Source organism: Pogonomyrmex barbatus, unplaced genomic scaffold, assembly GCF_055798465.1.
Source record: "Pogonomyrmex barbatus isolate J1 unplaced genomic scaffold, ASM5579846v1 scaffold2, whole genome shotgun sequence".
NCBI lineage: Eukaryota > Metazoa > Arthropoda > Insecta > Hymenoptera > Formicidae > Pogonomyrmex > Pogonomyrmex barbatus.
In genome coordinates this window covers 19,352,872-19,380,531 of record NW_028297116.1, presented here as the reverse complement: position 1 = coordinate 19,380,531, position 27,660 = coordinate 19,352,872, and the positions used below count along the sequence as shown (strand labels likewise).

The following is a 27,660-nucleotide window of genomic DNA, read 5'->3' as shown; positions in this document are numbered from 1 at the left end:
TCACTGTGCAGCCTTTTAATGACGTATTCTGGAAATCAATTAGACTCATTACATCGTGTAATACGAAAAATATTCAGATATATAATATATACGACTATATATTAAAATGTATACATATATCAAATCATATGTATATATATATATCAAAATAGATATAAGTATGATATAAAATTGAAAATAGAACTTTATTCTGAAATCTGAAGCAAATCATAAATTGTAATAGATTTAATATAATATTATATTAAAGAGAGTATATTATAATAATCCAGTGGTATTGACAAATTAATTACTAACTATATAAAATTTTAGTTGTCACATACATGATTTAACTCTTTTTTTAATAAAAGTTCATAATTGTGCAAAATTAATTGTTTTACTAACAATGCACGAGTTTATGAAGCGAAGCGCAAAATGTGCAATAATTCATTCATTGAAATTAACTTGGAATATTTGTCATGGATTTATTTTGTAATGTATTATACGTTTTGTAGCGGCTTTGGATGCTCGTTTTCGCAGAATCGTATACATCATGTCTTTTGTACTTTTCACAGACTCCAATATATAATTTATCTATCGGTCTTTCAGATTACAAATATCGCGAAATAATGTGTGATTAAGTAATTTAAATAACAGAAGCAGTGATACATCGAGCGAGTGATACAATCACTCGTTTAAACACAAGGAATAGAATATTCGGCGTTATCAAGGCCAACTCTCTCTTATTTGATGTTTTGTTTATGTTATCAGAGAAAGAGGAAGAGAGGGGGAATGACTCTCGCTGCGTAAATAAGATCGCTGTGTTATCATTCACGCGATAGCAGCCGAGCGAGCAAGTCGCGGTGCGTGCCTTTCCATATAGCGTCACACTACTTTAAAAACGCGAAGTAACAAGGGAATGAACACATATTCTATTTTTGCCTACTAATATGTTTAACTGATATCTACAATTAACGATATATATATATATATATATATATATATATATAGAGTGATATATATATATATATAGTAGATATATATATATATAGTAAACATATTAAGACGACAAATATTTTTCGCTCGAGATAAATAATTTATACAATTTAATTATTGAAAATACAATCTGTATGTAGCAGAAAAGAGGGATTATTACTTTATCGCGATATTTACGATCAATAATCACTCCTTTAACGATATTTGCATTTGGTTGTCTCGTATCGCGCTTGTTGAGTTGAGTTTTTTGATGATCGTAAATGTAATTTGAGCATCGTTTTCGGAAAGCGCAGAATAATAAGCGAACCAACGGATCGAATGATTCAAGTATCGGAAAGCCACGATATTGACCGTTTATTAATAATACATTTATTTTGCGGGATTCATGCGTTCCAAATGTATTGCGTGTGCAATACTGAATTTCGATTGTACATTTTTGAACGGTCTATCGCGTTTTAATTAGCCATTAACTCGGCTTCATTAATTGTATCGTATCGTGCAGTATCAGTGTAAAATCATCACCATTTACCATTTCTGAATTTTTTGGTTATTTATTAACAAATCGCAAGCGGAAAACGTATTAGCTTTAAGTTCATTCGTGTCGTGGCGTTGATTTACTTTGATTAATTAATAAATACAATTAGTAAATATAATTGCGTAATTATTTTGCGTTTTAATATTTGTCAATTTCGGTATTATAGTTATAGTTTCGGTATTTATATATCGATAATTTGTTAAAATTATTCCTTATTATAGTGAAAAATTAAATTGCATTAATCTGCATGTATGTCGAGCAAACAATTTTCTTCGTGCGATCTTTTCCTCGGTCTTCCGACATAGTAATCAAATAAATTTCACGTGCGGTTATCTTCGGAAGTGCAAAGTAAAGTGCTGCGATTGTAGTATCCTGATAATTAGTGCCCGCGCGATTGTAATTAATTGTGTTTCCGCAGTGAGTAGAGACTGTTAGTATGAGTGGGACCAAGAAATCTGAGAGAGGGAAGAGGCCTGTGTGTGGGAAGCATGAAGTGAACCAACGGATCAACTATAAGGTAAGTTTATTACTTGTTTAAATAGTTTATTATTTTTAACTTTATAAATTATTTGTTATTTGTAAATTGACGGAATTAACTTGTTTGAAAATTGTACAAGTATTAAATATTTTTGTTTAAAGATATAAACGGAAATTTAGTATAATAATAATAATAATATAATATAACAATGTAATACAATAATATTTATTGTTAACGAGATTATTGATATAAACATGGTCCAGCTTTTATTTTTCATTTATTCATGTATAACGGGCTAAGGCATATACGTATCATCAGCAATCAAAAACGTGATCGTACAATAATCGTCTTTTAGACGATTCAGTACCATCTCTCGAAGGTTTTAACGGAAGAAAGTTTGTTCTCTTCGGCTGTTCGGTACATGCTCGATGATTAAAGACGTGACGTGACTGAAGCAACGAAATGCATGAAAGAACAAAAGAGAATACGTGGTCTGTATAGAAGAAGACGTAAGTTTCTTAAGCGCGGAATGCCGAATGTCTTTCGGGGATTTCTTGCGCGTGGGAGATAAAGAAGGAAAGTCTCGATGCAACGAAGTTAGTCGTGTAAGAGGTTTGTAGACCGAACTCCTTTACACCGTTGATTGCAGTCCGCGTCACAAAGACCCGCGACGAGAGATAAATGCTGTTGACTGTCTCTTTACAAGTCCCTACTCATTAACGGCGACGATAAGTTTAACGACCCCGCCTCGGTGTTTCTTCAGTCGAGTTTTCAAGAGCTGCACACGCAATTTCAAATGCCGTCCGGAGCTTTTACAACAGGGTTGTTGCAAAGGAGTCTTGTAAAAGAAGTTCCGTGCAACGAGACGTTTTATAATTGCTTGTGTTAGATATTCAGGTCAATCTCCCGAGATACTTATTTATTTCACGTAGTTTCATGTAGATGTTATCCATAAAAGTATTAAGAAATGATATTTCACCTCTAACGAATTTGTAGAAATATATTATTATATTTTGATAATAATGACGATGCAAAAGCGATAAATTATCAATATTACAGAGAGTGCCATTATAATTTGTTATATTGTATTTCTATTAAATTATTAGTTTTCCATTAATTTTTTATTACGAGCGGATAAGCGCAATGCAATCCCAATTATTCCTTCGTGATACTGATGGCTTTAAAGCTTCGTCATTTATTCTTGATGGCTGTATTGTCAATGTATTTGTCAATAACACTCTCGTTAGTAGTCGTTAGATCGTTTGTACCAAAAGAAAATTGGACTTTAATCCATTAGCGGATTAAATCGTTTTCATTGCGACTTTGTTATCTATTCGTGTCAGTTTTAATTGCATATAATTAAGCCGTGTTTTATCCCCTTTTGATCGCCGAACGTGTTATGCGCATGTAATGACGCTCAATCTCATTACGATGTCAAAAGTGGCGAGTATTTTTACACGTTCATTGTACGTTCGCTAAACGGTGGTCAGTCTGTACTCAACGGCAATTGGAAAATGCTCGATGATTTAACCAGTAATTCGTTAACGCTTCAAAAAAGCGCTATGATATCTGTTATTTTATCGTACCGTGAGAAACAGTTGTTCTACAGTTCATATGTGTGATCAATAACCTTTCGTTGGGATATAATTTATAAATTGATAAATTTATAAAATTGAAATATATTAATTTTTCGTAGATCATATTTTGTTTAAAGTAAATTTGAGTACCAACTGTCTTATAAAAAATTTAATAATTATAAATAATGTATATGCTGTTAAAAGCCATTATTTATATTTATTACATAAATATAAATTGTACGCGATTTCCAAAAAGAATACAACTTTGGTACGACAAATTAAATCAAATGGACTTATTCTATTTGTCTTGAGGATTTGCTGTGCGTCTCATCGAAATCGAGAGATTCTTTGAATTATACAAAAGGGAAAAGCAAAGCGATGAAGCGCTCATCTCTTTTGTTATACACCTTTGCTGTATTCGGATACAACAATAAGAAAACTTTTGCGAACGGGGTGGCGCGCATACGACGGGGGAACAAAAGCTATGCATAGATTTACATCGCGGACGCTGCGCTTCGATTCACCCCGTGGCAAGGAGCTTTATGGTCGTCCCGGTACTCCCGGAGGCTCAACCGCACCGATTTGTCGGAACTGTACGTCGGGAAACCGTTGAATCTTCAGGGACAAGCGAATTATTATTCGGGAATATCGATCATTGCGATAGTCATGTTACCTGCCTTAATCAATCTTTGAAAAGTAAAAGACTGTCATCAAATGTAAAAAGAAATGGCAGAAAAGATAATACAAATAAATTATTTATTATAAGCGTTATAATATATTCAGTACAATTTAAAATAAACAAAATTTTAATGAAATAATTTAACGTATAATAATATATATTTATATTTATATTTTTATTGTATATTATTTTTGAAATTTTTAACGTTTCTATGATATTACACAAAATTAATATTGAAAAGATTATATGAAATTAGTTTTATTATATACAATTGTTTTGATATAAAAAAATTAATCATTGTATTTGAAAATCTATTAATTTTTTATGTAGTCAGAAATTATTTAAGGAGATTTATTTTAAAAAATTTTATTACGGATGACTATATGGTATTGTGATACGCCAATGTATCATTGTGTATCGTATATTTCGTGATCAATGGCGAAACTGCAAAAGTTTTACGTGACACAGTTTCGTAGGGATTTGTTGGCAATCTGTGGCATTCAGTCACGCAGGCTTACTGTTTTCTGTTGTTTCGGATCATCGTGCCGATTTTTTCCGATTTCACGCCGTGACAGGTGTATTTTTTGATCCTTCGTACAAAACCACATCGCCTCGCTTCGTTCTATGCAACATGACTTCGTTAAAACGAAACGCCGTCCGATTGTGTCAAACCGAATTTTCGCTCGCTAGAACACCGTTAAATTTTTTGTGAAGCACTTTGATCCCCACCAATCGTATATAGACCATTTGTTTTTTAAAGATTACGAGCAGATTTGATAACGTTTCTATTGATCCTCTAATCATGGTTATTGTTATTTGCCGCCTCAGAGTATAAGTGACGTTAAATTTGTTTGTGTTAATGCTTTGTATATGTGTGTAGAAACAGGCACACGCATTACGATTTACGGTTACGGTTTACGTAAGTCTGAATGCGATTTTTGATTGTGTTTTTCGGTATCGTTTGATATAGAATGTATAATGATATATTTATGATGGAGAGAAAAAATTCTTATTCGGTGTTTCGGTATTGAACAATATTAACGTTTCATGACGATATGTCAAAAATTACTCCTTGAATAGATATCTTTTGTATTTATTTTTATCTCAGCGCGAGAACTGTTTGCAAAACGTATTGTAAAGAGAAGAAGCCATTCGCAAGTCGATGGCGAAAAGACGAGTACGGGAAATAATTTATTCCAAACGAGAGCAAGAGAGTTTCCGGTTTGGTTGTGGACGGTGTCGTGTACAATCTTAAATGAAAATGATTTCCCTGGAGAGGAAAAGCTGGGAAGGGCGGCGCGACGAAGGGACAGATCAGAGAAGGAAGAACGTCTTAGGTTAACCCCGAGGTCCCGAAAGAACTGCTTCCACTTTATCGTTCATCTCTCTTCGAAAATACGAGAGGAATATAAACTCTTACAAATTAATGCTATTCTACTTGCGGTTATCCGCGAAACGAACTCGTACCCTTCCATTTCTTGATAGAAGAATTTGATGGACCTTTACTTCGAGTCTCATTTTGAAGAAATTGCTTTTATATCTTCTTCGTGAATTTATAAGACGTTTCGAGACAATCCGACCAAAGCTAAGGCGGTACCATTTTATTATCATAGCATTTTAATAATTATTTTCTATAACACATATTAATTTCTTATTTAAATGAAATATATTTTAAGAATTACTTTGTAAAATATCTACACAAGTTAAAATATATGTATTATTCTACTTTAACTTTAATAATAAGATATTAATGCTAGAAAAATAATTAGAGCCCAAAATATATTATGATTACAATATATATATTATTTTGCAATATATATATATTATTTTAAAGTGTTCCATGAAGTGATGCGTAGATTATTAAAACTTTTGTTCGATGTTTGTCTGTGGCTAAGCTTGAGATAGGAAATATTTTTCGACGATATACCAAAAATTCAAGCTGATTCGTCTCTGCCACCAAAGGAAGGCAGAGTGGAAAATGGCGAGAGGAAGAAAGAGGGAGATCGCGGGGAGGGGATCGCGGGGTAGTTTGCAGAATAAGCGGGTGAGTGAACGGGAAAGGTGTCGGTGGGAGAGAAGGAAGAGAACGAACGGGGAGGATGGAGAAGCTGCCTCTCTCGGGGCCTATTTGTAAATCAGTTCCCGGTTGCTGGATCCTGATAAACGTCCTCGTTACGCGAAAACGTGCCGGGACGCGATTATTTAACATCGCGATGCTAGCAAGCAAGCGACGACCGGCCACCTTCCCCTCTCCCCGAAACATTTGTCTCTCGGTGCCCCTTCGCGCCTCGTCCACACCCGGAACACCGGAGGATGCACCGGATGCCGCGCCGTCCTCGTCGCTATATACGCGGTCCTATCTAAATTGCAAATATTCCCCCGCGAAATCACGATCGAGGGCGAAGACGGGCGAAGACGTTGCCACGATGGCGCAAAGTGTTTCGTTCGGGGAAGATGTGAAGTTTGATGGAGCGCGCTTGAATGAATATCAAATTAAGGTATCGTTAAATCGTTCGGCGAAATTGCTCGCTATCGAATTGCTTGTATCGACAGAGAAGCAGATGATAATAATAATAACAATGAAAGGTGGAGAAACGGCGGGGCCAGCAATGCGAATGCCAGATAATACGAACGTGCTTTAAATAAACGGTGAAATGGCAATGAGGAAATTGTCATATTAAACGTAAATTTGATGTCAATAATAAAAGTCAATCCGCGCATCGATTTAACATAAATTAATTAGACATTAGAAATATACTGTAATAATTATGAAATTTATATTTAATTAATCTACGATTTATATAATAATTATAAAAATTTTTTCTTTCATATGTTATGTAACATCTGACATATACATTTTATTATTTTATTTAAAAGAAATTAAAAGAAAATTTCTTTAGCAGTATTATTTTAAATCTAAAAATATTATAGTACAACAAAATATTAAATGTTAAGGCTGTTGGACTTTGCATACATCTTTATTCATTTTATCTTGATATTTTATTTGACATAACAGATATTGATTACTTTAACATAATTACTGAGCAGAAATTGCATTAATATTAAATATATGTCACATAAAAACTCTTGCTCTTCTTCAGGTAATCATATTCAAATTTCAACTTTTCTGCAGCATATTTAACCTACATTCTCCATACGCTGCAAGCGTTATTAGATATTCAAGGATCTTAACGTTTCTCTTACAAAAAAATCTCTCACTGACCTCAAAAGTTTTCAGAAATTCTAAAAGACAAAGCGACTCAATGTTAACGATGTGATATTGGAAATTATGGAACTTTGATTTTTGTGTATACGAATTTACATATTTGTGAAATATACAATTATTTTATTAAATATTTATTTAGTTAAAAAAACATCGTTTTTAGTATTGATTTTATAATTGACATATTAGAAATAAATGGCTAAATAAATTATTTATTAATTATATTAACAATGTGAATTATACACGATATTTGCGATTTAAAGAGATGAAAATGTTTATACATATATAAATATTTATATTAGAAAATAAATAATCGTAACAATATTAATTATTGAGCAAAATATCATACATATGTTTATCAAAATCTTATCGGACTACATCAGATCCCGAAAGAATTGGCGCGAGAAATATCGTTTCGCATTGATGCGGTTATAAAATTTAAGGTCCGTCTATACACTATCGAAAGTTATTCGCGTAAACATTGGCTCTCGTGTGTCGGCTGCAAACAGTTATATGATTTTGCGATCTCTCGCGTTCTCGAACATAAATTGCAACACGGTCATACTCGAAACTCTTAAACCTCGAACTCGCACCTATCCGCCGAAAATGCTCTTTGGTTTCCAATGTTTGTACGACTTTTATTCCTCTCCAAGCTCCCTGTACGTCGCATTTACAGATGCTTCGTCGAGAAAAGTTTATGCGTAAAGAATACTTTACGTGTAAAGTACAATGTTAGTCCGTAATGGCCACGAGATAGACTTTTCTCCACTCGAACTGCTACTGAGGGCCATAAAAAGTTCGCGGATCATCCGATTGTGTCGTGTCCGTCTTACGTTCGAGCAATTTCTCCGAATTTTTGACGATATCCATATTTGCCCGTCAGCTCGGCGCGACACTAAAAGTGCACCGTTTTAGGAAGAAGATCGATCGAGGGGAACACCAACATTGTCGCCGTCGCGGGCCTCGTAATGGAATGTTGTTGACGTGACATTGACGACGACGTTGAAGGATCGAGGGAGAAATTTTCCTCCTCTGGTCCAGCGACGTCGCTGTCGATCAAGCAATTAGCCTTCCTCCTCTCACATCCCTTCTACAAACTCATTTCGAATAGATCGTCGAATTCTCGTCAATATTGTGCAAGTAATATGGATATTCAGATGCTCTTAATATAAAAAACTACATATGCACTGTTACAGCATTTTGCTATATAAAATTGTATTACAGAACATTTTAAAATATCCTATAACATATTCTTCTACATCTATTTTTTTTTCTAATATTATACCGTAAAATTAATTATAAACAAAAATTGATTAATAAAATTCATGTTAATCTAATCTAATTTATTAAAGTTTGTTTCTACATTATTTAGATTGGATATTATGCAATTGCAAATCTATTTTATTTCATTTTATTCTTATGTAATTTAAATGTTTGACATAAATACATAAATAATTGCTAGTAAAATTATTGCTATGAACGATTGTTAGTTCATATAGAAATGTAAATTATATACTATGTATAACTGTATATTTATTTTATTGAAAAAATTATAAGTAACCCCAATTTATCATTGATAGATCTCTTAAAATTTGTTCATAATGTGATGACAGATGCATTAACGTAACCTCGTGTGACAATTTCACATTTATCAGATTTTTTAAAATTTAGCAAATGAATGATAGGATAACGACATTGAAGGATTTTGAAAATAAAGTAATTCAATTTTGTTCGGAAATATTGATTATTATATTGAGAAATTGTAAGAATCTTACAATTTTATCGATTCTTATTAGCTTTTTTGTTAAGAACTAATTGCTTCAGAACATTCTTTGAGAATTTTCTGTCAACCTCATGCGTAATTGTCAAGTGATAAATGAGAGAAGTTTTACTTTTTCTCGGATATTCAATATGATCGTTATACTCAACTATGATTAATATCTGCTCGATCTTTATGTCACGTCTATAGATAAATTCGAGTTTGCTCGTTGAAGATACAAAAATAGATATAACGAATATTAAACATTCACTGATTTAAAAAATTATCGAAGATCGTTGTCAGAATTGGTATATATAAAATTTGAATATATTGCAAGTTCTTGACGAATATATCAATATTATTGAAAGATGCTGACGCGTGCTTGTATTAGCTAAAAGCAAAAAGACAATATATGAAGCAAGCTCGTTGGTTGTTGATGTTTTCGTAAAAAGCGATGGAAATTGGTGTGTGTGTGTGTGTGTGTGTGTGTGTGTGTGTGTGTGTGTGTGTGTGTGTGTGTGTGTGTGTGTGTGTGTGTGTGTGTGTGTGTGTGTGTGTGTGTGTGTGTGTGTGTGTGTGTGTGTGTGTGTGTGTGTGTAAGTGTCAACTTTGAGGCAGTTTGTTCGTCGAATCAACAAAAAATTTTAACGCTTCACAGCATTGAATTCAATAGCGGAGATACAATACTTCATGTTTGAGTAAGCTTTAACAACTCGCGTTCCACCATTTCAGCAAATTTACGTATGGTATTTATAGCAAAAAATATTTAATATTATTTAGGAAAATATTTATCATCAAACTCCCTAATACATTTAATAACACGGATATTTTCATTACTTTATTATCAATTCCATTGCCGCAACCTGATTGCATTGATTCATTATTGATTCATTACGGTGAACATTCTTTCTCAGTCTTGGTCAGTAATTAAAAACACACGTATATTAATTTAGTATTTACTTTATTTTTACATTTAATAAAGAAGTAATTTTATCCTTGAATTTGGAGAATGAAGTGTTAATTGATTAAACACATTTACAAGACTTCAAGAAAGATTAATAAAATCTTCTATTCAAGAAAACGTTTGCGTCCTCGAGAATCGATATTCGGAGTAAGTCGGTCGTGCGAGATAAAATGGTTACTTTAGTAACTATGAAAGGGTGAAAAGGCGCGGAAGGCAGGCAAAGGAGATTCGGGGCACCATGAGCGTCGAGGTGCTCTATGGAATTATTCGGTTCATTTAATTCTCGGAACGCCGACTGAGTAATGCTCGCGTTGCAACGAGAACGAGTGACAACGTAAAGGTGGATGTGTGTATGTGTGTGTCTCCGGGTTCTCCTATAAGTAAATTTCTGCCGTATAGAGTAGGGGAAAGGGGGATGATCGAGAGTATTTCGGGTGCAGCAACTTCGGATAGCACTCGATACCATTTGAAGTACGTAGGTAAGCATTTATCTCAAAATATCCTATTTATCTTGGTGCGGAGGATGTGGTTTGTGTCCCTTATTTCGACAATTTAGTCACGTCTGACCAATCCAATGTTTCGACGAAAACCTGTAATTTCGATTTCTCCCCAAAGTTTTACCTTCGGTCAGCCTCTTCTTTTCTCCGCAATCTCTTCCTTTCCCCTTTTGATTCCTTTTGCCAGTCGGTGCGTTTACAGTTTTACTCACCGTTTTTCGCGCGCACTCTAGCTGTCCTTTGCGCGTTGTGTTCTGCATATAATGCACTGAATTTAAAAACTTGCGAAACATACAACGACAACGACGACGACGACGACGATGTGCATAGAACAACTTACGCCGGCAAATAAAAGTCGGCGACAAGATGGTAGGAGGATGGATGCATCGGTGGCTGCTACGTACAGGCAAATCGATTTAGCCCTTGACGAGCCCTGCTACTCTTTGCTCTTCCCCTCGACTTCAATCGCCCGCCCGCGTTTCTCTATGTACACTCGCGAAGATAAACGGGCCCGGAATTGCGCGATCTTCCGGTCGTGTTGGTCCGGGAAACTTCGAAAGGCGGATGATTTCGTTTGTATCGCAATCGAGGAATCGAGTTATGGAATTCGTATATTCTTCAGCCACGCTTGCCATGTAAATTGTTTAACGCGATTTGGTGCAGTCGGAAATATCGTTCGCACGCCTACGTTGATTGCTTAATATTTTTAAAATACAACTGTTTACACAAGAAGCATATATATTTTTTTCTCTTTCTTTCGCAAATAAGAATAGTAAATATTGATATGGAGTATTAAAAGATAGTTTTATAATATTACATGCACAATATACAAAAAATTAAAAACTTATACGTAGAAAATTACTAATCTAGTTTATATTACAATATTCTCGAATTTTGGACAAAAATTGCTTGTTGTCCAAGTAACACTGTTTACACTGTCACTTCCAATTGCGAGCCATGCGGCATAAATCAAACAATTTTTACTAGTTTTGAACGCAATTTCGCAATATTACAAAAGCATTCGATATAAAGCTTTGTGAAAAAAAAAATCAAATGCTGTGATCGGACTATTTGCGCGGATGACTTCGGAATTGTCACTGGCCTGTTATACTTGAGAGGGTCATCTGGATATCATCGATTACGCTGACACGTAACAGTTCAGCTCGCAGAGCGTCACATGTTATGCGCGTATCTATATCGTTCCGTACAGAAGAGTTCGACAATGGCCAAATCAATATTTTCGCGTTTGACGTGTTATACGCACCGTATGACGGCATCGTGCGTGTACGGATTTCAACAAAGTCATCCATTGTGTGAAAAGCAAGCTGGATAACTTCATCGCGATGGCACTCGCGCGTTCTACGTCGATCATATTTCATTACGTCAATTTCCCCTCGTTCCCTTCGTCTCGCCGATCGATTTTCAGCGTTATTGACCGTCTAGGTGCGTGTACCGAACATCTGCGAAAGTTATACCTCGCGGCATCGCGGAGTTTCGAGTAGTACGAGTCAATGTTTCAAACGTCTATCGCTCGCGATTGTTTGCAGCCATCTTACGATGCGGGACGACTTGCGCGAATACCTGATCAAGTTTGTTCACGAGAATGGACGCGCGAAAAAGATTAAAAGTGGACGAGTAAACATAATAAGTCTTTATCATGAAGTTTTTATTTTGTGTTTCAAAAATGTAATCGATCTTTGTTTCCACATGCAAATATTCGCGTATGGAACATTAATCTTTTGAAAAATATGCAGTTGAAACCTGTGATTTATAAAGTATTAGAGAACCTGTTTCAATTCTATTGAAATTTGAATGCTTTGCAAAATATATACTAAATTGTATGTGACTGTTTTTACGCTGCAACTTCCATTTATAAATTTATTTCATACTGCACGAAATAAAACGCTGCAAAACTCGTTGTTTGTATTCCTAACGTTCTATATGCGGTACGTAGATATATTTTAAATTTTGTATGTATGTACGTTAAATTTTTTATGTAGCTTCAGGTTAATTTTACATCGCGATAGGCAAAAATAATAATGCTATTTGTTGATATTTGAATCGTACTTTATTAAATCGGTGCATTCGCAAATATTATATACAATCCATGTATAATAATCCGCTTTAAGCTTCTCCTGCACTCTTTGCCATGACAGATTGAAAACAACTATAAACAATGGCAAACTAAGTACGGGGCGTTGGCGGCACTCGTTTCACGTCGATCATATATAACTACGTCGACCCTCGTCACTGTTGCAACAAATTCTGGTCTTGTTGACCGGTGGTCTGTCGGACCGAAGGATCGGCAGTGAATGTGCCCCGAGACACGTCAAGCCATTTGATATGGCTAATTGCTTATCATTTGCAAAATACCAGATGAGTCAAATATTTAAGTTTTTAGAATTTGATTCAAAAATGTAGATTTGCCTTAAATATGATGCTGTATTAATTAGCTTAAATATATAATAATTCTATAAACGATACGTAAACATCTCTTTTGTACAATAAATGGATAACGACAATTATGTTTTATAAAAGTTCGTAAGCTACAATAAAGCAAATATGATTTGAACGCTTATATGAAAGCCTTATATTGAAGCCACCCATATAAGCGTTCAAATCATATTTGCTTTATTGTAGCTTACGAACTTTTATAAAAAATAATTATAATGAATAAATAACTCCGCATCTAATTAATTAAAAGGATATATCTGTATACATACATATTATTACATATTTAATTAATATATTTGTAATATATTAATATCTTGTCTGAAAAGTGGACTTTATAAATTTGTTTTGACTTGTCTATTATCTGATAACGGTGATTTATTAATTTATTTTTCCTAAAATCTTATTATTATTGCACCGAGTTTTAACAGACTAATTATGGGTTTTTATAAAAAAAATTTATTTTGTAAAATATGCAACAAATAACAAGATGCATTTTAAGAAAGACTTTGTCCGTCTATCAAGTAGGAGATAAATTCTGATCAATACGGCAACGCCGCCAATCAACGATACTGTCGATCAATCATTGAGTTTGGGTAGTCATTAATTAAAAGCGGAATTCGCACGAATGAACCGGCAATGAACACTTGACCGGTCGAGCAGCCTCGCGGAACATCATCCCGATCGGTTTGAAGTGATTCTCTATTCCCCTCGAACCTTCCCCTTTCGTCTACGGACGGAGGGTCGTTCGAGGGCGGTTAGAAGGGTATCCGGAGGTAGGGGTTGAAATTCACGTAACATCACGGGGCACCCCCATGACGACCCCCTTTTGGGGTAGAGCGGTCCGAAAACGTGGCGTCCGTCAGTCCTGCAATTTCGATGGCGGCTCACGGCCCTGTAATTTGATCAATTAACGCCGGCCCTGCTGCACGGGGTAGCAATGGCTAGGCTGTGGAAGGGTGATTGCATTGGTTGGATGTGAAATACCTGGCCGTTGCGGAATGATGCGGTTTCTGCTAACTCGCGATTACGACCGGTGATCGCGATCTGACGATTGAACATCTTTGCCAAATGATTTTCTCGCGATCACCGAAAAATTGTTAAGAGATTTAAGCGGAGAATCTCATCGTGTATCTCGTTAGGCAGACACGAAGGTGACGGAGAATTGCGAAGGGACGTAAACGGGACGCGAAGTGGATGCGTCGAATCCGATTTGAGGGTTGCACGTTACGCGCGTAGTAATTACTTAAGCGCGTTGCAGTGTAGGAAATCGGCGCGCCATGTATACGCGGAAATTGCATTTCGCAGTACGTCACGCGAGAATTCTTTATGTCGAGATATGTCAGTTTTGGGAATGAGGCGAGCACAGTATTTGAAAGTGTACTCCGTATATACGTGATTGACTAATGGATCGACTGATTCATAAAATTTGAGTTTTGCGATTTAATCCATCCGTCGTCATATGACTGATAACAAAAGATCATAATATTTGCGCGTACATAATTTTTGTTTAATAAATTTTAACGATTAGTATCGATCATTAAAGTTCCATTTTTAATTAACGTTGATTTTTGCTAATGTCATAATATTGCTTTTATACGATTATGTATTTGTATCTCGATTAATTTATTAATAAAATTAAAACTCGTATACCTTCGTATTGTATCGTTTAATTAAAAAAAGAAATAACAACTTTGTTGATATGTTTAATTAAAAAGAAATTCATTGTTTTATAATAATTTTTTTTTATATTTTAATTGAATGGAGTTTGTATTTGACATTAAGTTTACAGATTTAAAATTGAAACTAATAAGATAATATTTACTTTGAAAATATAGTGTATTATATATTATATATTGGTGATTAATAAATAAAATACAGATCAATTAGAAATCTCATCCGCTTATTTGAAAGCAATTAGATTTGAGCTATGGGCGATAATCCAAGATTAGATTGAGCGTGATACAGGGTAATGCAAGTGATCTGTAACATTCTGTTTTGGTATTGTGCACAACGCGCATATTACTGTCCCGTCGTTAGCAGGACGTATATGACGTCATTAGGACGAAGTGCTGTTTACCAAGTAGTTAACACATAATTATAACGCGCAGGCGCACCGCAATGGTTTATTTATGGCGACGTCGCTTGTTACTCGTGTGTATAAACCCTACGTACGATTTCCGTTTGCATCAATTAGCGATTTGCGTAAATGGCTCTGCGCTTTGTAGATTCATAGTACGTGATTAAGAGAAGTACCATTTGCAAGGAACATCGAGAATACATCAAAGGAGTTAAAATACGAAATTATGTTACGATAGCAATAAATAAATGTCAAGCTTTTATTCGTTACGACTACACAAGAATGAAGGGGATTGTCTGCTCTTATCTATTCTCTTCTACTTATATTCCATCAATAGTTTATGTATGATATAAAATTTTAGATATTGATTATAGAATATTTTAAATTTGTTCTAATTAAGTGAAATGTTTTATTTCCATTGAGAAAATGGAGGATAAGTTAAAAATTAATGCATCTAAAATTATTGAGCACGCAAAAGACTGAACGTGTCACAAATGTTATCAAATATATTTTCTCGTTTGGGTTTTACTTCTCGTTATACAGAAATTTTTATTTTTCTTCCAGCTCATTTTCCTTTCCTCTTTTTTATTTTGTTTGTTCTTTTTGTGAAAACACACGGTGTAGGATCATAATTGCAATACCAGTCAATGCCAACGACGCATTTCGCGCCGTGTTTCAATGTCGAAAGAATAGGTCCGACCGCGTCGGTGTTGGATAGAACGCCGTTAAATTATCGTTTACGATATTAGCCGCCGCATTATCACTCGGCGTTTCTCGCGCTTGGTTGCACAGATCGAAAACCGATAACCGGTCTGGATATAGCGGCGAGGAGCTATTCAGCACCACGACGTCTACCGTCGCCAACGGATTAAAGGAACCATCCGCGCCCCTCCCCCCCCGTCCATCCCCTTCCAGCAGCTTACCGATCTCTTCTTGCGATTTTGCGCCATCTCTTGCTAAATGCATCCGATGTCGGTCCCCGCCACGGACACGTCTCAAGCGTCTCGATATTATAAAACCATTAACATCGCGCGGATAACGAGCTGCGGCAACGCTGAAGCGTCGAATATTACCGTTCTTGTCACGTCTGTTTACGCCCAGCCATACACGGATACTCCTGGAAATATTTATGTCGCGGACACCTGAAATTCGCTGCGAAGGGATCCGATCTTGTCGGATTATTCGCTGATATCGTATGCAGAGGCATAAGTTTTTGCCGCCGACGGTCGCTTCAATATTTTCAAGGATGTTGCATTAATTTCGTCGTCTTTATCTTGGGAAGCGGATATTTTTGTAGTGAGAATCGATTGATCGGAGTTACTTCTGCGCAGAAAATAGATTATCCTCCGAATATAGCTCGTCAGGAAGAGAGATCTATCGTTGAACGGAGTGTAAAATTATGAGAAATCATAAACGCGAGGAATTGCGAGGGCATCGAAGACAGTCAGATCGCAGAAGTCAAATTAACAGAAAGTACGTCCGTACTAAGTTATCTCTCTGCGATATAAGTGGTTCCTTACTCATTTTTTATGTCATAAACGACGGCGCGAGGAGAAAGCACTACCTAAATTAAAAATACATGAGATCCTGTCTCGTGCTTGCCGGTGACTTTTCTACTCTGTGGGAGCGTCTTAATTACCAACCGATCTCGCAAGGACGACGAAGATGTCAGAAAGTCCCAGTGAAGAAGGAGAGACTCGATAAGTGCTGCCAGAAAAGGATAAATGGACGAAGGGATCGTCGGGGACGAAGGAGAGGGCTTTGAGTAGGGCTTTTCTGGGGAAAGAAAGAGAGAGAGAGAGAGAGAGAGAGAGAGAGAGAGAGAGAGAGAGAGAGAGAGAGCGCTTTTCCGGGGGAAACTGGCAGTACACTCCAGAAGAGGAATACAGCCGGCAGTCTGCTGCGGCTGCCATCAACAAGGGAGCGGAGGTGTTAATTAACTACTCGTCCCGTCGCCGTCAGGGACATTCGAGAGAAGGACTCGACTTAAGTTGGCCACTCCGCAGTCATTTTGCCGCTCGTTGAAATGCTCGTAAGATAGCATGTTGATGATACACCAACGAGAAAGAGAGAGGCGCGAGAGGAGCAGAACGAAGTTTTTAAGGCTGAGCAGCGGAGCGTAACTTCCGCCGCCGGCCCTTCCCACGTTTTCCCTCCGCGGAAGTGCTCCCTCGAGCGCGATATAGCGTACGTCGGCTCGGTAAAACGCGATGCGGCTTTTCCCGTGAGTTGTCGGCGAGTTCAAGCGTGCTGCGTTAAATTAGAGTGCGAACTACTTGCTCGGCTCATTTCATCATCTTTCGTGTTGCACCTGACTGTCTGAGGAAAGATGCAATTGCGCAAAAGGAAAAGATATCTTCATATATTTTTTTTTTTCAGAAATAAGAGCATGCTATAACGTTTTGTTTTTTAGTTATATTTTAGTTTATATTTTAGAAGGACCATTTCTATTAACCTCTAATATATTATAAATATATCCCCAATTATTATTTAATTTGTTCACGTGGCTGATTTGAAAAGTGAAGATTAAATTATTCATTTATTTAGTTATAATTAGTTATCTTTTACTTTTTTTATGACAACACGCATAAATAGAGAATAATATTAATACATGTCATTTAAATTATGAGATTGAGTTGATTACGTAATCACAAGGGACGAAGTGTAGAGCCGGAATGGAGAAGGTCCGTTGAAACAATCAGGAGAGGATTGAGAGATAATCGTAGATTACCGTAGAACTACTGAACCGGCACAACGAATTGCGTCCCCCGTATTTCATCTCTCCTGGTTTAATCGATCGTACACCTACGAGCTCACCGAATAATTCCTGTCGCAAGCAGAATAGGTAAACCTGGAATTTATTACGCGTCCGTTGCACCCTACTCGCGAGAATCTCGGGAATCGGTCGTTCTCGAAATCGACACGATTACCCAACGATCGAATAACAAAACGAGAACTTTTAACTAGTGCATAGGTGAATTAAAAAGAATTCTTCACACGTATTGAAAAAGGAACACGATTTTCACTTTATGCCTGTGACGTTTTAACATGAAATATTCGTTTTTCTCTTCATAATTATAAATTTTACTCTTTTTTACATGCATCTCTTTTTTTTAAATTTTTCGTTTATAATACATTTTTTTTTAAATACATTTTTAAATATTATTAATCACACTTACATAATATTAAAACAAAAAGTATGATGGTAAACATAATAATAAAATCACAAAATATCATGCGAGCATGACATAATTAAAATTTACATCGAGCATAAATTTATTAATTAACGGCGACCGAAACGTTGATAGATGTGTGTGCATGTGGAGTTACGTATTAATTTATATTCCGAAGAGGTGCGTTTCAAAGGGTTGCGTTCCCGGGAAAGCTCGGCGCAAATTAATTATGTAATTGTAGAGAAATTATTTAATGAGTTAGCTGCACATAGCACACGATAAGTCAGTAGATTCTGATTTCATGGAACTCACGTAACAATCAATAATCCGCCGTGCACGAAAATTCACTAAGGATCGAGACTATTGCTTGGCACGTAATCGACGGTATTTGCACCAGAACTCATAGTTTCGTCTCCTTTTGCTAACGAACCGCTATGGCAGCAGGCTCGACTGCAATCCTGACAGTGAAACGGATTTCCGTGTAGCACCTTAATACAATGTAGCAATCCTTTTGTTTCTCTTACTGATTAGTGATCTGACGACGATTGTGCTTCGAATACGTCATTAAAGCAAGATCTGAATTTGAAATTACATGTAGTAAATTTCATATGATGAAATTTTTATCTGTCATCAGAAATCTTGTCAATGTTATTTGATTAATACGCAATTTTCATATTGCATTAAACATGTAAAAACTTTAGGAACATCATGTATTCCTAAAATGACATAAATAATATTTTAATTAATTTACATTGATGTTCTATACATTTTTGAATTTTGAGGACTTAAGCTTAAGATGCAATAAAAGATTAATTTAAGACTAATTTAAGATATTAATTTCCGCAACATTTTTTTTTTAATTTCGAATATAAAATATAAAATAAATATAAGATAACAATTGCACACAATTGCATAATCGCATAATCCGTTTTGTTATAAAGCTGTTATATATGTCGTGCAATACTATAAATTTTTTGAAACATGAGAAGTGTTCTTCTCCGTTATGCTAACGTTCTCTCGGTAAGACAAGGCAAGGCAAAGTAAGGCAATAAGAGAAGGCTAGGAGGCGGGGTGTCGTTAACGATCCAATACAAAGCCGTAACTAGAGTGGATGTCACCCTAGCTGGCGTAGTGCACCCTTCGGCCCTTTCGTGAAAGGGACGAGAGAAGATCAGTAGGGAGATGAAACCGAGAGAGAGGAAGAGAAAGAGAGAGAGAGAGAGAGAGAGAGAGAGAGAGAGAGAGAGAGAGAAAGAGAGGGAGAGGGAGAGGGAGAGGGAGGTACACACAACATACATGCGTATAAACACACGCACACTTACACACGCAGATTCGCCACCTACAATTCCGCTTGCGGGCACTGTAATTTGCTGTATGCATGCATCCAGAGATGGATAGACACGGCCGGGCAGCCGAGCAGGTCCGGGAGATCTATGGATTTATGCAAATGCAGGCAGTTAGAGTCCCGAGCAGCCTCCGCCGTTGAATAATGCGTTGATAAGATAGGAGACTAGCGCTCATATGCCGCTACCTACCCTACCATCCGCCATTGATTTGTCACCCTTCTGCTCCGAGATCCACCTTCGCAATCTCTCCCCGACTGCTCCTGGAACGTCCTTACCTTTCGCGAAGAAGCTCTCATGGGTCTGTCCGTGCGAATAGTACGAATGAGTTATTAGTAATTCTGCACGAAGAATAATCTTCATTTGTGCATACTGGTTTTCTTGAATCTTTGATTGCGATATTATCAACTAATAAATTTTCCAAAAATGAAAATTTTTTTTTATTTTAATGAAAAATTATTTTTCTGTCATTATTTTTATTATAGGGCCGAAAGATTTTGACAGTGACATGATTGAATAGAACAGTTATCGGAAATGGGAAATGTCGATTCAATTTTGATATTATTACTAAAAGCTTCAATTTACTATAAGCTGCAAAATTCATAAAATATATCTTCATTGCTGGAGAGAAATTAAATCAATAATTGCGTTGGTGAAAATTTGCTTTCAACTTATTATTAAGGTTTAATCTCTTTTTTATGATCTTTAATATTTTTTCTTTTATCACTTTTAAATATCTTTTTTTCTCTTCTTTTCTTTGCACATTTTCTTTCCGATTTCTTTTAGAATCTTATTAACAGTTGCCGTATTCGACGTTTATAAAAGTTTTCGATCTGATTAATTTAGTATACCAATGTTTGAATCTTTATAACAAATTTATTCATGTTTATGTTTGTTTATTTTGAGAGAGAAAGAGAGAGAGAGAGAGAGGGGGAGAGAAAGAGAGAGAGAGAGAGAGAGAGAGAGAGAGAGAGAGAGATGTAGATAAAAAATAATTATTAATGTATTTATTATAAAACAATTGCAAATATAAACATTTAACTAAATCTAGTTATAGACAGTTTTAAATGTTTAACTCTTTAATATTTATTAAATATAATTTCAACAAGTTACTAGATAAGATTTTTTATTTTGACTTTAATCTCAGTATTTTTCAGTTGTTTACGCGTGTTACAAAAAATTAAAAGAGAATCATATTTTGCAGTTTGCCCAACATATAATATTATATTTCGATCATAAATTGGATTTTTGGAAAATAGAAACCGAATAAGTCGAAAAACATAATAACAATGATAAATGGAAAAAAAAAACATTGTACTCAACTTTCTTTATATGCTTACTATCAAGTTAGCTTGTGATAGATATAAAATAAAAATTTTTAAATTATACAAATTGTTATCCTGAGTATTTATTTCTAAAAATTCTCGTAAAAAATTAACATGTAGAATATTTTTTACTATTACTTCATGATTGTTTATCACAATTATTGCAAACAACTAATTTATTATTTAAGCGTGATCAAGATTATCCTTGCAGAATTCATAGAATTTTTTTCTCGCGGAAGACTCCGGCTAATTGTAAATCACTTTTAATGACTGTCTTGTAATTTCGTGGACGGCGCGGATGGTGCATCGTGTACATCGTACTTCTATTACAGAATTCACTACTGCCGTAAGTTGAATCAAGATTCCCGAGCTAAGCATGCGCATCACCCTTAATGAATGCAATTCGTTGGAAAACGTAAAGTTGCATCCGCGTTAGCATACGTAGAATAAGTATACACATCTATATAGAACTTTCAATCAATTATTTAAAATACAATAATTTTGTACGAACATGTAAGCGTGTGTTTAGTTCTATTTGAATCATTTATTAGTCTACTAAAATATCCGAATTGAGACTTGACGGCTTAATATTTGTGCAAACAGATTGCCTGTGATTGCAAAGTCGGTGCACGCGATGTACGTTCACATATGCACATTGCTATTGTATGTGTGCACCGAAGGTCTAGTGTTTCAATGCGAACGTTCGTTGGGTGGGTAAAAGGGTTTAAGCTAAGTGGCAAATAAAGGGTAGAGACGACGTTCGAGTGGTGTCTCGTTTTTCTTGGTACCCTCCCGACTCGTCAAGGTGAAGAGGTCCCTCTATAGGTTTTCGGAAATGGAGGGTCGTTGCAAAAAGGATACTTCGCACGGTGGAAACGTTTTTACGGGGGAAAGATGACGGGGTAGAAACGGGTTGTGTATGTATATGTATATGTATATGTATACGTATTACGGAAGAAATAAAACGAGACCTTTACCCCCTCGACTAACTTAGAGTATACCGGAAATTTGGACTCCCGTTCGATTTCCGTGATTTTTACGAAGTATTGGCCTATCTGACTATTCGTGTAACTTGCTTATTACTAATGCTTATATTGCACTGTACTTCTCGTATACGATCATATTCTGAATTGTTGGATTTCGAGGATTAATCATTGTTTCAATGTGAAACGTTTGCGCAAAGAGATAAATTTGCATCTTAATTCAAAGGGAAAACTCTTTATTTCTCTCTACAATTCCGTTTTTTTGTATTTACATTCGTTATTTTAATAATCATAATTATTAAAATGTAACTTTATTATAAATTACTTTTTTATGTAATACATTTTTACAAGTTTGAAACAGTCAAGAAGTTAAAAGTAGAGACTTTATTATTTATCAAAATAAAGATGCAAAAGACAGTTTGAAAGTTATGTTAAATAAGAGAAATCATAAAAAATATATAAAAAAATAAGATTTACTTAAAAAATATTGCTTTGTAAAAAAATGTTCAATTTTTCTTTGTGAAGTGCATAAATAAAATAATTAAATATATTCATCAAATGCTAAACAAATATTAAACAGATAATTACCATTTATTTTTCTTGTAATTATTAACATGTTGTTAATTTATTTTCTCAGTAATCTGTTAAAAACATATTAACAATTAAAATTATATAATAAATCCTAATTTACTACTAATTTTATAAAATCTAACATTCACGAACATTTACTTATTTTTTACAAAACAAACCGGTTTAAATATATTTTGTGTTTGCGTAATTGTTTTACATAATAATTTTCGGCAGTGCATAAACATCGTCGACGTTTAATTTACTTCCATTGATATTACATCCGAGTCCAATTTCGAGCCGTTTCTATCTTGACTAGTTTCTGCATTCCGTGAAACGGACCAACTTAATCCTCCGTTAGGCTGCCCTCGAACTCTCCTTGTCTCGAATCGGAAGTTACTCGCGGTCGGCGCTTTAACTTTCGAGTGGTGCATCCGCAGCGGTGTGCGCCGCTGCTTGCAGGCGATCGGGAAATGCAGGTCGGATAATTCGGCGCGATTGGCCCTCGTAAAGCCGGGTTTGTGAGCTCGGATCCAATTAACGGCGGTGGTTTGTTGCCGGGTGTACAGTTGATTGAACTGGCGAGTCGGCCGAGGACATCCGCTCTTCCTCCGCGTTCTCCGTGCTCTCTTTACGATATATATTTTACGTGTGCCGGTGGCAAACGTCGACTGCCGGTACGTACTTAACCGGTAAGGGCCGTAAAGTACTCGAAAACTAGGAGAGCACACGGCCACGAGTTCTCTCGTGATTCTCTTTCTCTCTTCTTCTACACGTCTTCCTTCCGTTTCTTTCGGCCCTATCCTTCTTCAGGCTAAACTCAATCCACCTTCGGCGGGACGTTAATTCTGTCTCGTTGTCGGCAGGGTGGTTTCGATTCCGCGATGTTGCTGATTGCGTACTTTCCACGCCGATCTTGCTATAGCTCGTGATGGGTGGTTCTCCTTCTTTTTTTTTTTTCGACGTAATCCTGATAGAAATGATTGGATAAAATTGGTACAATTTAGTTGTTATGGCAGGATTTTTCATCGCAACATATAACATTTATAAAAAAATATTTTTGTTTAAAACGTATAAACATTTCAAACTTTTAAAACAACATAGTGGAGACGTTACGTATTAAACAAACAAATTGTTGATTAAGATATAATTAAAAATTAAAAATTTTTTTAGAAACTGATGGTTTATAAAAAATTATAATATATTTAAGAAAAAGTAATACAATTTTTTAATTAACTTTGTACAATATCTTTGTACAATATATTTTTTTATTATAGATACGCAAAGTTATTAAGAATTATTAAATTATTAAATGTTGTCGGACAAGTAACGATTAAAATTAAACACAATCGCGAGAGTTAACTTTAACATTTACTGGAAAAAAGAAATCAAGAGTCTTAGTTTTATCGGGCTGTTCGGAGCTTTGAAAGTTGCGACGAATATAGACAAGGTGGAGGAATAGCAAATAGCACGGACATGACAACGATATTGAAAATATCTGGCTGAATTGGAAATCGATACGCGGACGAGGGACAGGCGGACGGATGGAAGTGATAGCACTTTTACGTTCCAAGGTTTAAATCATATATTTCGTCAAAAGTGTCGGTCGATTCGCAGCAATGGAAACACGCGAGGTAGAACTATCGGAAACGAGCTATTTTCTTTACCATCTTTCGTTTAATAACCAACTGCTCCATAATGCATGAGACAAAAATGTTGAAGTTTCTCTAGTTGTCCGGAGGTCATTTCTCGTTTATGGTTAGCGTGTGTAGGTGAATATCAGTGATATTTGTTCGTTTGTGTGACCTCATCTTTGATTTGCTTTATTCTATTCGATATTACGTTCAAACGCAGCAATTTACATGGAAACATTTAGACCGATTTATCGAGTTAAGTACGATGCGATTTTCAACAAAGAAGCTTTAAACTTACAATCGAAAATGTAAAAGAAACTGAACGTGAAATTTTACTACTTACTTGGATTAAAATAACATGACCGAATAAAATAACATTCTACGACTAAACGATGAATAGAGATTTCAGCTTATTTAAACACTATCACGGCAAATGATTAGTCAATTCTTTTTCTGTCTCTTAGAAAATTTATAAATGGATTTATTTAAAAATAATTTTATTTAATGATTTTTCTTTCTTTTTTTTTTTTATTTGGATGTCTATTTCTTAAGACTTAATTTGATTCTGTATCTTTCGAGAGTGAATGTAAACAATACCTGAGAAATTGTTCGTTTTAACGTAGAACGTTCAAATTTGTACTGCTCTTTCTTTCTTTTTCTTTTTCGTCGGCATTGCCCGTAGTCTCACAACGTTTGTATCTTATTCTTATTCGTGCTCTTAAAACAGTGCCTTTTTAGATCTTAATGAAGATGTCATTTATTTTCTTTTCTTTATCTTTTCTTTATATTCTTTTCTGTTTTTAGCACCAAACGATAAGTTAAGTCATCGTGTCTCGTTAGAAATATTCTGCCTCTATTTTTTTCTTCTACATCTTTTAAAGTAACGTTTGGCGTTTGCTTTCTTTGATTTTACAGTCTTCGCTGGTCACAAGTTGTTAACTAGTGTTGGCGACTAATCGTGATGTATCTAATTACATTGGTCAGCAATCGGATAAGCGCCTTACGATAATGCGCTTATGGCGTGAGATTTCGACACGTCCTATGGCGCGACCACCATTATAGAAATTATAATGCCACGTTTGCCAAACAGGTGGTCACGTATGAAAGCGACCGCAACCATTGGAAGTGCAATGGCATACCAGTGAAAATCTCGTTGCGTGGATTAGAATTGAGGACAGTAACTTTCCTTTCAGGTGATTGCGCTTAGTAATTGTGAAATTCTTTGACGTTCTCATCTAATTCTATTTTGCAATAATCGAGGTATAATATTACCTGTTGATATTTGCATGGAATGTGTATATGTAAGATAGAAAGTATTTTGATGTAAATTCTTCAATTTTCTTATTATAATATCTATTTACGTATGCTGTTACGTGAAATAATGAAAAAAATATATAATAACTGTTTAATAAGTCTTACGTAATATAATTAAAATGATGGCTAACTTTCAATATTATTATTTATACAATATTATTTATACAAATTGTGAATTGTTGTGTGAATATTTTAATATTATATTTACGTTCTTAAAATTTTTGATAAAAATTTTTTGGAAAAAAATAATAACTACTATTGAATTCTATTATAACGTATTTGTATTATATTAAATTAAATAAATTAGGATTTTCCGAATAAACTTAAAAGTAGAAAAATAAGCTTTAAAAAAATAAGATTAAAATTTAAAATTATGATAAGATTAAAATTTTATTTTTTTTATAATAATTCGTAGAAAAGAAATAAATAAAATTTCATTTCAATTTCATTTCATTTATTATAAAATTAATACACACATACATTGAATGTAAATTATTATACTAGTTCATATCGCAGCATTCCTTTAACATACTTACGAAGCATCAAGTGCAAGTATGTACATAAAACGCTTTATAGCGGTCTGTTGAAACACAGACTGCACATATCTATAATTTGTGTTCTGTACGCATATAGATTACGAGAAGAATCGCTTTGCTCGTGCTCCATTACCAAACTGTTTTAATTGTATGTCCTCGTAACTATACATATTCTTCATGTCTCTGTCTCGGATGTTGGAGTACAGATTGCATGCAACGAGAGTTGTATGCAATCGCAGTTCGAAACAGAATCAAGATACTCATGAACCGGTTAGAATTACTGTTTCAAAGTACATCCCATCTAACAAAAGGCAGCGTTCAGACACAATGATTGTCTAGTAATTCGATTATATCAAGGAAAATATATTATCTTGGAATATAACACATCTAGAATGTAATGAAAATGTAATTACACTTGTATAATATAATTACTATAATGTTTGTGTAAAAATAATTTATTTTATGTTTATATGAAAAATGTTATTTTTAACTTGAAGATTTAATAAATCTATAAAAAAAGATATATTATACAGGCATATGAATGTAGTTATCTGTGATATCAGAAAACAAATACGCGCTAGATGCATAATTTTATCGCAAAGTCTAAGATAAATTAGTTTACAATAAAATAGCAATTTATTGATTGTCAATCATTTATGATTTTCTGTTTACGATTAGATTAAATTTTTGATAGAGAAATAATCTCACAATCAGCGAAGAAAATTTCAACAGTTGTAGAATATCATAAAATATTGCCTTTTGTCGAATATGATCAGTGTTCCTCAGTTTTTTAAATTTTCATTGCTAAAATAAAAATCCAATGCAATATATATCAACGAAACAAACATAATAGTTGGCGATTTGTATAATTTGCGTTATAACAATGTACCGCAGGATTCAGGTAACGCGAATATCAAAAGGCTAAATGAATGAGTTATGAGCCTGTATTACAATGCTCGCACTTAATTGGCGCGCAGATAATATGGCGGTTGAACGGTTCACCAGATGAATTATGGTTCCGAGTACTCTCTCGTACAATCGCGCATATGTAAATGCATCCGAACTCATCGTTGTTCGCAGGGGGGGAAGAGGCGAACGATTGTTATCGGGGAAGCGCGCGTATATTTTGTCGCTCTCTCGCACGCAATTTTTTGCATGTGCACGTATTTTTTCCCCCCTCTGTAGCGAATTACAATGAATGAAACATAATTTCGTAAAGTGTGTTTATCTCAAATCGAGAGATGGATATTCCATACACTTATCTCCAAACTTATATATTTGCTTGCGGCTTAACTACTCATAGGGAAGTTGGATGGGAGCATTTAGCTCCATTTCGTCATGATACTCGTGATTCGTCGTGCCACTTCTGCCTATAAAGCGCAACTCGCGAGAAACACTCTCGCCGATGGCATTGGAACTTTCCGACTGTGCGCTTCATTTACTCTACGTAGCTTATATTCTCATATTTGTAATGAATTTCGTGTGTAACTTGATTGTATGCTGTCCCTTTATGACGCGTTGCTGCCTGCGAATTGTATCGCAGATAGAAGTTTCAACTATATCCTGTACG

The 27,660-nt window shown here is 35.1% G+C and overlaps 1 protein-coding gene across 1 annotated transcript in view; it reads left to right on the top strand.

The window, feature by feature from the left end:
* The first annotated feature begins 2,005 nt into the window (after positions 1-2,005).
* The window catches only part of LOC105422265 (uncharacterized), a 50,193-nt gene continuing 24,538 nt past the window's right edge, over positions 2,006-27,660 (top strand). The window contains exon 1 of the mRNA XM_089076496.1: positions 2,006-2,024. The gene's annotated coding sequence lies outside the window, so the exon portion shown is untranslated. The remainder of the gene's footprint in view (positions 2,025-27,660) is intronic.